We start from the raw sequence: 13,489 nt of genomic DNA on the forward strand, positions 1-13,489 counted from the left end.
CCCACTGCCTCCCATCTAGCAGCCAGGGGTGGCCAGGTTCCCCTTCTCCAGGGCCTGAGGAGACACGCCCCAGTTTCCCCCACTTGGAAGTGCTGTGTGGGGGGAGCAGGCTGAGCCGCAGGGCCAGGCACACTGCAGTCTCTTCAGCGCAGGCCTTGGCCTACTTTGCACGCCCTCCATCCCCTAGCTGGGTGGCTCCTGGGACAGCTGTGCCGCCTCCATGGTGAGGGCCATTACCACCCTGCATGAGATGCAGCCAGCATCTCATTGGTAGCAACACGATTCTCCCTGAGGGACCAGCAGGAAGTATTCCAGGGATGGGGGAAACTGAGGCTCAGAGAGACCAAGTCACTGACTGGAGAACTCTCAGAGGATGGCTGGGAGAGCAGAGTCATCCTGCCGGAATTCCTCCTGTGCCCTCCTCTGCGCCCCCTGGGGGACTCACTGGGATGCTCCCAAGCCCTGGGCTGGATTCTGCCTTAGCCCCGAGCCCCTGTCGTCCCCAGAAAGGGCTTGCTTGGAGGGTGCATGAGGGGGAGAGAAAAGAGAACAGCAGAAAGCCTGCACTCTGCACAACAAACAAACAAGCCGACCACAGAGGCGGTGAAAGGAGGCAGTGTGCTGAGGCGGGGGCTGCAGGAGGCGGGGGAGCCGGCATAAAGGCATGTTGTTCGAGAAAGCTGGGGCTGGGCACCAAGGGATGGACAGATGGCCTTTTATCCCACAGCCTGGGTTTGGCCTGAAAACCCTTTCTCTGAAATGAGACGGTGCCCCAGGCCCTGTGTCCAGCTGCCCCCACCCCATGGAGGCCCACAGGAAGGCAGGGGCCCAGGTGTCTGCACGTCTGGGTAGCACGCGGCCCTGGGCAGGTAGGAAGGGGCAGGCCCAGGAAGGACGAGGCTGAGCCCTAACTGTACCAAGAGCCTTCCTTTGGGAGAAGACTTCTGTGTTAACAAGCCCACCCCGAACGCCCCCAAGAAGCAGTCTCCTCAGAGCTGGTTGCTTTCAGTGGCCAGAAATTTGAGGCTAAAAGGAAGGCAGCAGGATCTGCTTGCTTCCATTTCTAATAAGCTGCCCTCTGCCTGACTAGGCGTAAATCAGAAGCCAGGCCCAGCCAGGTCCTGTGGCCTGTCCTATCCATGAGATGGTTAAAAGAAACCCTTTATGTGAGAAACAAAACAAACAACACTCAACCCCTCCAAAACAAAAACATCCCTGGCAAGTGATAAGCCATCGAACCCCAAATGCACATCCACTCCCCACTCGCCCATAGTCTCTGGAATGCAACGACCTCCGCTGGTCACTATCCCTGCCTTCACGGTAAGGAGAAAAAGGGAAAGAGAAACGTGTGGGAAACCTGTGCCCAAGGTGCGGTCAACTTCCCTGCCCAGGAGATGTGGGGACGTGGACGAGATCCCCCGCCTCCTGGGTCCATGACACTGGCTCACTGGGGACCTGGCATTGCTTCTGCTCATGGAATGGTCCCACCTTGGGTGACAGCACAGGCAACCTGTCATCAGGAGCAGAAGCCAGCAGAGGTCGGCAGTCATGACATCAGAGAAGGGGGTGGTAGATGGTAAATGCTACCTCGCTGCTCACAACTGGCCAGAGTGAGCCCACGACTTTCGGGGCTATTAACCTGATTCTCTACCAGAGCCTGCCATGGACCATCTTCATCCACAGGCATCTTTTCCTCTCCAGCCTCTATCCTCTGATTAGGGGCCATTTCCAGGAAGGCACCAAGAGTCTAGTGGACACGTCATTTTTTCCAACAAAAGCCTGACTCTGGGATTTGCAGCAGCCCAAGCGGAAAATCTGAGCTGGAACCCAAGGGCTGCGGGTATGACCTGGGCAGGGTCACAGAGGACAAGGACTCTGAGGCTCTCCTCCTTAGTCCTGCCTCACGACGTCCCGCCTGGCACTGCAGAGATAGGATGGGCAGGGCCTGAGCTGCAACTCCAACGAGCAGTATCAGCAGCCTATAGGAATGAATTAATCCCTTTGTTGATTAGATGGGACATTTCTAGACTGTGGTCTCTCAAGGCACCTCAGGTAGGCTTACAAAATGTGCTGTCCACAAGGAAAATACATTTAAGCCATCTAAAACACCTATCGCCTCTTCACTGACCCAACTTCTGTATTTCAGATACATTTCAGATCTTTCATGTAACACTCCAGTGTTAGGACTGGCCTCAAAATACTGTATTTTGCTTTTTTTTAAAGGAGAAAGGAGACCACTGTTTACAAATGACTTCAAATATCACTATTCCAGAAACAATATTCCTAAATTTTCCTTTTATACACTTATGTAAGACAGAAAAATAATTGCTGTTCTCATCAGTGTTTACAAAATGACAAATGATTATAATGCCAAAAACAATAAAGTCACTGAACCGTTTGTAAACAAAACAATAACAACAGCAAAAATAACCTGCCTTACACCGCCTCTTTCTTTTTATTAATTCAAACAATTCCGTCTTCTCCTGCCTGGATATGGAATCTTCTCCCATTTATAATTGAGGATGTCTATGTTCAGACAGATTGACTGGCTTGTCTCCACTAGTATGGTTAGTTCTAGAACACAAGACTGTCGGTCTCTAAGTGTGTGTCTTCTTTTGCACTCAACATTTAAACCGACACCCTCTAAACCCACCACACATTTCTTAAACTAGCAAAGTCTACACAGCAAGCCCTATAAAGGATGTCTCCTTGTAAGCTACTACCTGTCCTCCATGACTTACGCTCATTAAACACCATGTTTGTACTCGTCACTATAATGGCGCTTCAGCCCTGGGGGATGATGTCCTTAAGCAAGTCCAGGGTAAAGTGTCCTTCTGGGTGGTCAGTGCCTCTCTGACATGGTCACAGATCAGGGACATCACTGAGTGCACGATCTGGTGCCATCAAGCAGAGAGGGCAGGAAGGAGCCATTTGTGAATGGTGCAGGTATACCAGCTATCTGGACCAGAGTCACCAGATTAGGATGCCACAGAAATGGGAATGAGAAATAGAAATAAGGATTTCTCATAATTCTAGAGAGGAATGTCTTATAAGTTTGGGCCACACCTCTGGACCAATGCTGCCCAGTAAAACTTTCTACAACGATGGAAATGTTCTGTGCTGTTCACTATAGTAGCCACTGGCCACCTGTGTCTACTGTGCACTTGAAATGTAGCTAGTCTGACAGAGGAACTGAATTTTTATTTTATTTGAATCAATTCATTAAACAGCCACATGTGGTTGGTGGCCGCCATGTTGGACAGCTCTGCTCTGGACTCATATGTCCAACTACTATTTGAAATCTCTGAGTGTTTCCTTAGCATCTCAAACCTTATTGTTGCCCTAGAGAAAGCTTGTGATTGCTCCATCGCAAGCCCGGGTGCCCACCCCAGTATCCATCATCTCCACGAATCAAACCATTCAGTTGCTCAGGTCAAAACCTTAGTATCATCCTCAAGCCCTCTCTTTCCTTACTCTCCACACTGAATCCAACAGCAAGGGCCACTGGGTCTACCTCCAAGGCATTTCCAGTTTCTACTCACTTCTTTCTGCCCCAGTGGCCATCCAGTCCAGGCCACCTCTGTCACCTGGACAATAGCGATGGCCTCTTAGCTCTCTTCCTGCTTCCCCTCTTGACCCACCCCGCCCTTCAATCTACCTTCCACCCGGCAGCCAGAACCATCTAATAAAATATGGACTATGCCAGTCTTCTGCTTGAAGTCCTCCAGCCCATTGTTCTTAGAAAAAAACTTAAACTTCCTACAATGAAATATCTGAACCATATACATTATATAATATGTGCATAAATAAAAAATACATATAACATATACACAATATATATAAATATGTTATATGTTCTATATACATTAACATATGTAAATATGTAAATAATTCCTACATATATATATAAATATATACACTATATTCTGCTCAAGCTCGTCACCACCTGTAGTTGTCCTCTCTCTCTTTCCACTGGCAGGTAAGCTCCATAAGGGCAGGGACCTGTTATCTTTTTATCCCTAACACCAGCTCAGCCTGGGCACGAGGAGATGTCTGCCATGTTTGTGGGTGAACAGAGCTAGGAATAGTGGGGAGAAGGCAGCAGCCCTCCTTCCCCCTGCCCATGTGGGGCCTCTGCAGCCTCATCCTTGTAGACTGTCATGTCATCCCTGACCAGGGTGAGGGCTCCCATCCAACACCGCACTTGTCCAGGTGAAGACAGAAAGAGGGTAGCATGTCCATGCAGACCACACATGCCCTATCTGGGGAAAGGGACAACTCTGAGAGATCATCATTTCACCACTCTCTAGCTCGTCCAGGGGTTGATTGGCCTTGCCCAGCAGGGTCTAGTACTTGGCAACTCAGATTCTGGAAACATCCATCCTTCACCATGTAATAGGAATCTCCCTTTTCTCAGCAGAAGTGGGGGCTACAGAGGCTCATAATCATCTTGTTTCAGTTTAATCTACATGTTGTGTTTTACTGATCTCACATGACCTCACTGCAGCCACACAAAGTCCCATAGGGATGCAGGAAGCCGGGAAACCAAGGCTGGGAGAGGTTAAGTGACTCAGTGTGACACAGCCAACAAGAAACAGAACCAGACCTGGCTGGTCTCTGTCTGCAGACCCCAGGCTCCTGCCCTCTCCCGGCATGGGTGGGCAGCAGGGTGGGCTGCCTGGTCAGGGCCCACAGCATGAGTGCTCTGCACCAAGCCCCACGCTGACTCTCACATCCCAAGAGCTCTGCCTGCCGAACCACATTCAGGGCCTCATTTTTCTGTCTCTGTTTCCCCTGCCCTTTGCCTTCTAGGACCACAGGCTGCAGACCTGATGGTGCTTCTGAGACCAGAGTGCCTGTTTAAAATAAAAATGTCTGGGGTCTTGCCCCCAGAGATTCTGATTTTGTAGATTTGAGGAGTGGCCCAAGAATGAATGCATCTATATAATACTACACGAATTACTTAATGTAGTTACTCATGTGTTTTTTTCACCCCAATTAAACACCAAACTTCTCACATGAGTTTTCAGTATTGAATCCTGTTGCTCCTAGTCATTTTTCTGCACTATAACACAGTCCCCAGTATACATCACACCCACTTCCACCCGTGCTGTTCCAGTGGCAGAAGTTGTTGAAGGCTATCTGCATGGGGAGGAACAGGGTGCCCCTGACCCCACCCAATTCATGTCCATCCAGAACCTGTGCATGCAACTTTACTGGGAAAAGCAGTCTTTGCAGATGTAATCAAGTTAAAGTGAGGTCACATTAGATTTGGGTGGGCTCTGAATCCAATATGACAGGTGTCCACATAAGAAGTGGTGAAATTTGGAGAGGCAGATGCAGAGACACAGGGAAGATTGCCTTTGTGAAGATGGGGGCAGAAACTGAAATGATGTATCTACAAGCCAAGGGTTGCCAGCCTCTCCAGAAGCCAGGGAAAAGGCAGGAGCAAATTCTTCTTTAGAGGCTCCAGAAATAACCAACGCCATTGACATTTTGATTTCTAGAGTTCCAGCCTCTAGAACTGTGAAAGAATATATTTCTGTTGTTTTAAGCCACCCAGTTTGTGGTATTTTATTATAGTTGCTCTAGGAAATGAATTATTACTGGAAATGTGATGCCTGTTGCACCTGACCGCTCACGTGCTTTTGCTTTACTTTACTTTTCTATTCATCCCTTAAGTATGTATCTGTGAGTGATGTCCACAATGGAACTACTTAGAATTTTTCCAACATTTTACTATTGAAAACATTTTAAATGCAGCCAAGTTGAGAGCATTTCACCACCAACACCCATAACCCCGCTACTTAGATCTTACCATTCACACTCTACTATTTCTTTTTAAAAGCAATCTTTAAAAGTTTGTGTATACCAACATCTAACTCTCACAATCATGAGGTCATATCCTTAGGAGTGATTACTAAATACGTGTTAAATTTACTTGCCTCCCTTTGGAAAAAGTTGGGTATAATTTTCACATGGTAAAAATTACCAGTCTTAACTGCAGAGTTTGATACATTTTGACAGTATATGCCCGCTTGTAGCCAATGCCCAAATCAAGGTGTAGAACATTTCCATCATCCCAGAAAGTCCCAGGAATCTATTTTTAATAAGCTCCTCATTTGATTTTGATGAAAGGAACATGAGGGGTAAGTATCCAGTTCCCTTGGCCAGAAGGAAAAGGAGGTTGAAATTTACAGGGCTTTGCAAGAGTGGCACCACGTTCTCTGTTAGCAAACAGGCTGCTTCTCTGCTCTCCTAGCCTCAGGCTGTTCACACACACACACACACACACACACACACACACACACACACACACTTGACCTGCAGGTCTAACCCCCAAACACAGGCTGTGGACTGACTGCAGGGAAGGTATACAGGACCCACCCGCATGCTGAGTTCCAGCCACACAGCTGCTTCCAGGCTTCACCCTCCCGGCTCCCCAGCTCTGCATTCCCCGCTGAAATCGCTGCCATTCCAGGACCGCTTGGACGCCCACATTGGACATGGCTCCCCAACCCCCACCCCACAATGGGCTTGCTGACTGGGGCCCATCCCTGTGTGGGCTTCCTTGAGCCACTTCCTTCCTGCTCCAGCGGCAGGACCTCAGGCCCCAGAGCACACCAGGCAGCCCCAGCCTGTGTAGGTCAGACCCGGGCTGTGTTTCCCCAAGGCTAGCAACACAGCCCAGAAATGACCCTCAGCTCCTGCCCTTTTCTTTCTCTAAAGGAGCAGAGTCCTGGAATGGAACAGAGGGAGGGGCAATAACTAATGACTAAACCCTACTAAAAAAAATGAGTGATTTCATCGGTATAGAATAGAATCCAAAAATGGACCAAAACATATCTGTAAATGATTGATGAGTGACAAAGATGTTTTTTAAACCAGTGGGAAAAAGATAGGTCATTCCACAAATCTACTGGGCTAGCCAGTTGGTCCTTTGGGAAAATATAAATCTTAAAAATAATCTCTATTTTGTTCCTTATGCTAAAACATTCCAGTAGATAAAACATTTTAGCAAACACAAACAACAAAAACATTATGCATACAACTATGAGCAGGATGCTAATATATTTTTGTTTTTAGGTACAAAATCTTAAAGTGGAGTTGGTCTTTCTGAGAATAAGATTTGCTAAGTGGAAAATTTGAAGGCTTAAATGAAGAAAAAACACAAGTCAAAAGATAAATGAAAACTGGAGGACAAATGGTAATACATATGGTGGAAAATGGGCTAATATCCTTTGTATATAAGGAATGATTATAAATCAGTAAGAAAAAGATCTCCCTTGGTTGACTCTTTTGCCTAAGATTTGTCCCTAATGGTTGTGCAATGGGCACCTAGAGACCCTCATTCCAGGATCTCTCAGAGCTACAAGTTACTCATCAATGAGATGGGAGAATTGACATCTGCCCCACATACCTTAAGGGCTCAAATAAACTTGGGAAAAGTATTTTGAAAAATGTAAGTTACTATTCAAACTTAGGTGTGTTGCCATTAGTTCTACAGGGATCATTGTTACCTACATGTTCTTTATCTGAGTCCCTGAAGATTCAAGTTACAAACAGCAAAAATCACCTTAACATGCAACTATTCACAAGTCAGTTCATCACTTACAAATTTAGTTCCTGCTCAAGCACTGACCAATGCCTCCCCTAAATCCGCCCAGTCCTTCTAGGCAAAGTGACTATTGGGGTTGCTATCATGTCACAATACATAATTTAACAAAACATAAACTGACTGCAAGGTGAAATTGAAAACCATTGCAAAAATATAGAAAATTTCATGAAGTCGACGAAAACAATAGAAAACTATTTTACTCACAACTCCATTCCAAAAAAGGATCTGGCAAAGTTAGTCTGTTCAACCCAAACACAGGCAATCAACAAACGATGAGGCACCTCAAAAAAAGATGACCCATTTATCAAAGGGTCAAGAGAGATCCTTAGCCCTAAATACATTTGCTCAAATGGCCTTTTTCATGATCATTCTGTGAACCGCAAATATGAAGTTTAGAAAGTCACATTGTGCTTTCATAGAGTTTTGTTGGAAAAACCACACATGCACAAAACACTACTTGATTCATTATTTGTTCAATTTAAGAATTGGCACTCAACTGCCATCTTAATTTTGCTGTAACTAAAAAAACAAATAAAAACAAACCCTTTTCAGTTGTGTTTTTTAAAATTATCACTTTCCCTCTACCTACCCCCTGCTCCATGCTCTATGCAATTTTGGTTTTCATTTAAAGTAGTTTTCCTTTAAGTGACCTTTTAGCCTAGGAATCAAGGTCTTCCTACTTCGGTCCAAGGAATGACTGGATTTTTTCCAGCACCCTATCTCCAGCCCGCATAAGCCATTACACTCGGCATTCCAAAGGGTCTTGCCTGAGACAAGAGGAAGCAACCACTAAATCAGGTTGATCCGGCCTTTTTCCCCTGGCTTGGGAGATACAGGACCATGGAGGTTATATTTATTCAGCCCAGTGTAGATACCCCTTATTCCTCCATGGCAGCAGGTCTCAAAGCCCAGGCCTTGAATTGACTTAAAAATGTGAGGTTTTTCTTTGATATTTGTGGATAAATGAAGCCTATTTCATAAACTTTCATTGTTACATAAGACTAATGCCTCATAGTATTAGCAACCAAGTGGATTATTGTGGACTTGGAATTTACAAAAATAAAATTAGCCATAACTATGCATAAACACTGAGAAGTGACTGGTGGTTACCACAGTTAAGGGGTGGTGAGTGGGGGTGGGGAGGGGAGGGGGATAAAGGGTCACAAAAACCTCAGTCATAACATAAGGTGGTCACTGGGATCGAAGTGCAGCTGGAGAATATAATCAATGGCTCTGTAATATCTTTTTATGTTGACTGATAGTAACCGCACTAGTGGGGGGTGAGAATTTAATAATGTATGTAACTGTTGAATCACAGTATGTATGCTTGAAACCAATATAATACTGTACATAAACTATACTTCAATTTAAAAAATCATAAGTAAACGAGCCATTGCTAGAGATCCCTAGGAACTCTGACTGCATTTTCTGGTGGGAAAGCTGAGCATCACACAACGTTAATCAGTATTAAACAGGTTCCACTGGGCACGGAAGACTGAAGAGAACCAGAACTCTACTCCTAAATTCTATTCCTTTTGAAGGAGAAATTACGACCAATTCACTTAGGTACCTATCAACCCAGTTTGTGGCAGATTGCATGGTTCACTCTAAATTTACACTCACATGTAGCTGTATTAATGGAATTTCTGGTTACTACTTTTCCTATGACAGGACTTTTAAGATATTCTGTATGCATCATAATTCAAATATATTAAAACAAATCCCCCCAAACTTGCTTATATGGTCCCACAATTTAAATACCTTGCAATATACTACCAAAGTAAGAAAACAAAGTTTTGGGAAAATTATGTTTGGGGACAGCAAAAAATTCTGAGAATGAGTTTTGTATTTCTCAATGGTAAACTTTATGAGTGTTGTTAAGTTAGCATCAAGTTGTTCTCCAATTTTATTGTTGTGGTTGAGCCTGTTTTCCACTGGAAAGCAAGAGAAGGTGGGGAGAGTGAGTGTTAGAGCCTTCAGCCCACCTTAGATGAACAGTGTTCAGAGAAGACTGAGCAACATGTTTTGAGACTACATGCTTTAGAGAAACTTGCATGAAAAGACACAGGAAGGAGTAAGCAGAACTGGAAATCCAGGCAACTTGGGACCCGCCTCTGCATGTCATCCAGACACATACAGCCACATGGGGATGGGTTACTGCCCTGGGATCAATGAGGACTCTCAATTGGCATTTTCTGTGGCTAACTTCACTTCTCCCCTTGTATGGGACTCACGGGGAGGGCGAAAGGCAGTAGTCTGGTGTTACCAACTCTCTCTGGCTTTGAATACCTGAGGGCAAAGGCAGAAATGAGCGACTCACTTGATAGCCCTCCATCCTTTCCATCAACTGTTAGCTAACAAAGAAGAAACTAGAAAGGGTTTCTGTTTTTTAGACTTTAATTCTCAAAGGATATTGGGTGTGCTAAGATTATTACTTTCCTTTTCAATTGTGCACACAGCTCAGTTTTCCAAGCAGCGCACTCATTCATTTATTCAAACACTTATTAGTTCTTGTTGGCATGCACCAGCATGCTAGTGTCCTAGAGAAACCCAGATGAATCAGACAATTCCAGTCTTCAGAGAGTTTACAGCTTAGTAGGAAGGATAAGACACATAGTGAAAATACAGTAAATAAGGAATAACATTATGAATGTTGTAATGTACATATATAGGCAAAGTGCTATGAGAATTTGGGAGAAGGAAAAAGTGGTTCTAGATGGGGAGGTAAGGAAAAGCTCTGTGGAAAAAAGAGCATTTGAGTTTTAATGTAGCAATGGGGAGCCACTGAAGACTTAGGAATACTGCCATAACATAACCAAGTTCACTTCGGGAAGGTTCACAGACAATGGGGTACAGGAAGCACTGGCAGTGAGAGACCTGCCCAGGAGACTCCTCTTTCTGCAATAATGAGCATAAAGAGGGCTCTGGTCAAAGTAGGGTGGTAGTGGGGAGATGTCCTGGAAGGAAGACTAAGGAGGCTTCTGAGGATCAACATGTGGTCCGTCTAATCCATCAGCTCTGCTTGTTCCAGTTACTCCCCATTTTTTCCTTCTCTAGCCTATGGATTCTCTAAGACAGAGCAAGCAAGGGAGATAATTGCTGTTTGACACAGTAAGGACAGTGTAGTGCACTACTGAGTGAAAGGAGCTGTCCAGCAGAGTACACACTGTACGAGTCCATTTAAACTCTGCGAACTTTTCTGGGGAATGAGGAGCAAGAGAAACTAGTCATGGAGACTGAGAAGTAATGACCAGGGGTGCAGGTGGTGAAGCAGACAGATAATGCGTACCCCTTCCAAAGTCTATGTCCCAATACCTGGAACCTGTGAATATGTGACCTCACATGGCAGAAGGGAGTTTGCAGATGTGATTAACTCAAGGACCTTGAGATGGGGACATTATCCTAGATTATCCAAGGGGGCTCAGTGTAATCACAAGGGTCCTTATAAGTGAAAGACGGAGGCAGGAGAGTCAGAGGAGAAGCGACCTGAGAGCAGAGTCGGGGTTGATGCAATTGCTGGCTGGAGGCTGAGAACACTGGGAGCCTGTAAAAGCTGGAAAAGGCAAGAACATGGATTCACCCCCAGAACCTTCTAAAGGTAGGCTGCCTGCCGATTCATTTTGGACGTCTGACCTCTAGAACTGTAAGAGAATACATTTGTGTTGCCTTGAGGAACTGAGTTTGTGGGGTTTGTTGCAGCAGCAATACAAAAGTAATGCAGCTGGAAAACCAAAAGGCTGTGGTATCCAGAAGCCAAGTGAAGACAGTGTATAAAGAAGGTGGGGAGTGAGCATCATGTCAAGAGTTGCTGCCGAGCCAGGTGAGATAAGGTGAGAGCTGACCACTGGGCTTAGTGAGGTGGAGGCCCCGATGACCCCCGCGAGGGCAGGCTCGGTGGTGTAGCGGATTTCAGAGAGAACAGCACTTACTACCTAAATGAATGAAGACAACGTATGGACCAATGATGAGCATGTTATGAATGTCGTAAGAAAAAAAAAATAAGGAAAGGGAAGATGATACATGCTGCCCAGGTATCAGTTTGGGTTCTTTCCTGGGAATGTAAGCCAAAGATCCTTCCTTCCAGGTATTTCTGGAATATCTGTTTGTTTCCTTTAATTTCCCAGTGTCCTAATTTCTGAACTTCTCCTCAATTTGGGTCTCAAAGCCCTTTCATTCACTGGATTCTGGAGTGACGCCAGAGAACACTCCTGGAGCCTGTGTTTACCCTGGTGTCACATGGAACCACAGTGCCCTGGGTCCCTAGATGCTCTACCGGCTGGCCCTAGGCTCATCTTCAAGGTAAGACTTGCGGGCATTAGAGCGGGCCAGGGCATGGAAATCCCTGGTAGGCAGCAAAGGATGGTGGCCCTGATTGGCCATGCAGGCTCGACTGGGAAGCCCTGTTGTAGGCTTAAGCAGATCTCAAATGCCTTCACTTAGCAGGCATGTGCACCCCACTCTGCAGGTGGGGACAGTCTGGCAAATTTGCCAAGCATCAGCTTTTGTCTGAATTCTTGGCTCAGATGGGCTTCCCTGGTTAGGCTGTGTTCAAGACAATACGGAGCCTGGGATGTGGTGGGGACCCTCAGTCTTCCTGCATTTAGACCTCCTCCCTATTGTTCATTCCCCACTTAATGACTCAAGTCCTGAAGCTCTGAACAGCCAGACCCAGAGCCTGGCAGAATCTGTGGACTTCTCAGCCCCTCAGAGACAGATGCACCCTGTGGGGTCAGGACATGGCACCCAGAGACAGACAGACATCAGGGTCACCCCAACAGCAGTGCTGTGCAGGCTCGCCTTCCTCCAGGGTCTTCTTAAACAGAGGGCTCTTGTTCAGGGCAAGTCAGACACCTGTCCATGGGAGGACCTCTTGAGGTCTATGTGTGTGAGATGGGGAAGCGTGAGCTGCCCTTTCACACATACCATCCTCTCGGTGGCAGGTTTGGGGAGAGGGAAGATTCGGCTTGGACTGTGATAAAAGCTGCAGCTCTCTCAATAGCAAAATGCTCAGCCACGCAGTTTTTACATACAATTTCATTCCTTTCATCAATCCCAGAGAATGGCTCCCAGAACACCAGGGTTAAGAAGCTCTGCTCTGTATGTTCTTCAAAGTCTGATATTTACTCCACTGATGGTGCCCAAGATGATTTTAGGAGATCTGAGGATGAGCATTTCTTATTTTAATAGTTCTATACCTATTTTAAAGTGCATGTAAAACCTATGATTTCACTGGTATTATTGCCTAGGGTGACTAAATGGTAAAATAGAAAGTGGGTCTATTTAAAGATAAATACTAAATATAATAGTTCAAGTGGTACGCCAATTTAGAAAAAACAGGGACAGTGATTCATGGATGACCCAAGCTTGGGAAACACATTATCTATGGGCTTGGGAGGAGATTTGGAGCCAATGTTCTTTCCCTTCCTATTTCTTTTTTTAAAATGCTGATTGCAGCTCCACAATGTTCCACTATCAGTGTGAGCGCAGTTGGAAGAACACTGCTCTTACCTGCGCTTGAACAGAGGAGCCTGACCCTACTGGCCCTGAAGGCCAGGGAGAGAAGAGGGCCTGGCTTCCCTACTCAGCCATTGCTCATTTGCTTGCGCAAGGCGGGCAGCCTGGCTTCCTCAAGTCCAAGACCACAGCCACAGCAGATCTGTCTCACCCCCACAGTATGCTGTCTCAAACAAGTTTGACTTGTTCTGTGTGTGTGTCTCATATAAGTGTGAATGTGAGTGCAAGTGTATACACAGGTGGGGTGTGGCAAAGTGGGGAATAGGGGAAATCAATGGGGCCAGGCCTTCTTCCTGGAAGTTTCACAGCAGAGCTCCAGGACGCTCCTCTCCAAGGACTACACTCAGGAAGGAGGAC

The 13,489-nt window shown here is 45.9% G+C and overlaps 1 protein-coding gene across 1 annotated transcript in view; it reads right to left on the reverse strand.

Moving 5' to 3' along the window:
* Positions 1-13,489, reverse strand: part of FA2H (fatty acid 2-hydroxylase) — a 42,624-nt gene that overhangs the window by 24,660 nt on the left and 4,475 nt on the right. The gene's annotated exons all lie outside the window — the stretch shown is intronic.

Source organism: Manis pentadactyla, chromosome 15, assembly GCF_030020395.1.
Source record: "Manis pentadactyla isolate mManPen7 chromosome 15, mManPen7.hap1, whole genome shotgun sequence".
Taxonomy (NCBI): domain Eukaryota; kingdom Metazoa; phylum Chordata; class Mammalia; order Pholidota; family Manidae; genus Manis; species Manis pentadactyla.